Raw genomic sequence first — 1,321 nt, 5'->3', positions numbered from 1 at the left:
GTGATAAGCCAGCCTATATATGTATTATCAAATATGTAAGAATGCAGGCACCACATACTGATGACAATAATCTATATTTTGAACCCAAATTTGTAGAGTGGTGGAATGCTATGTTTTAGGAATCAGTCCAGATGTGAGTTTTTCCAAGCAACCTCGCTGAAACCATATCACAGAATACATTTTTCTTTGAGAGGGTCTGTACAATCATTTTCTAAAAAGTATAGGTATCTGTACTAATGTTCATATATGAAGAAAAGGTATCTTTGTGATTTTAAAGACAACTGTGAAATAAAATTGTTTTGCCTCCTGGGCACAAAAAAAAAAAAATTAAAAATTAAAAAAGTGCACGGTGGCTCATATCTGTAATCCCAGCACTTTGGGAGGCCAAGGTGGGAGGATTGCTTGAGGCCAGGAGTTCATTGGGCAACATGGTGAGACCTGTGTCTCTGCAAAAAATTAAAAATAAAAAGAATTGCCGGGCGCGGTGGCTCAAGCCTGTAATCCCAGCACTTTGGGAGGCTGAGACGGGCGGATCACGAGGTCAGGAGATCGAGACCATCCTGGCTAACACGGTGAAACCCCGTCTCTATTAAAAAAATACAAAAAACTAGCCGGGCGTGTTGGTGGGCGCCTGTAGTCCCAGCTACTAGGGAGGCTGAGGCAGGAGAATGGCGTGAACCCAGGAGGTGGAGCTTGCAGTGAGCTGAGATCTGTCGCTCCAGCCTGGGCGATAGAGCGAGACTCCGTCTCAAAAAAAAAAAAAAAAAAGAATTAAAAATTTAAAAAAAGAAACGAAGTACTGATTCATCTACAACGTGAATGAATCTTGAAAACATTATGCTGATGAACGAAGCCAGACACAAAAGCCTCCACATGGCAAGAATCCGTTTTTATGAAATGTCTAGAATAAGCCAGTCCATAAAAACAGAAAGCAGGCTGGGCGCGGTGGCTCACGCCTATAATCCCAGCACTTTAGGAGGCCGAGGCAGGCGGATTACGAAGTCGGGAGATCGAGACCATCCTGGCTAACACAGTGAAACCCCGTCTCTAGTAAAGAATACAAAAAATTAGCCGGGCGTAGTGGCAAGCGCCTATAGTCCCAGCTACTCAGGAGGCTGAGGCAGGAGAACGGCGTGAACCCAGGACGCGAAGGTTGCAGTGAGCCGAGATTGCGCCACTGCACTCCAGCCTGGGCGACAGAGCAAGACTCCATCTCAAAAAAAAAAAAACCAAAAAAACAGAAAGCAGATTCATGGTTGCCAGGGGCAGGAGAAAGGGGGACACAGAAGTGATTACCAATGAGTATGGGGTTTCCTTTGGG

Source organism: Macaca thibetana, chromosome 11 (genome assembly GCF_024542745.1).
Source record: "Macaca thibetana thibetana isolate TM-01 chromosome 11, ASM2454274v1, whole genome shotgun sequence".
Taxonomy (NCBI): Eukaryota; Metazoa; Chordata; class Mammalia; order Primates; family Cercopithecidae; genus Macaca; species Macaca thibetana.
Note: the sequence above shows the minus strand (reverse complement) of the source record.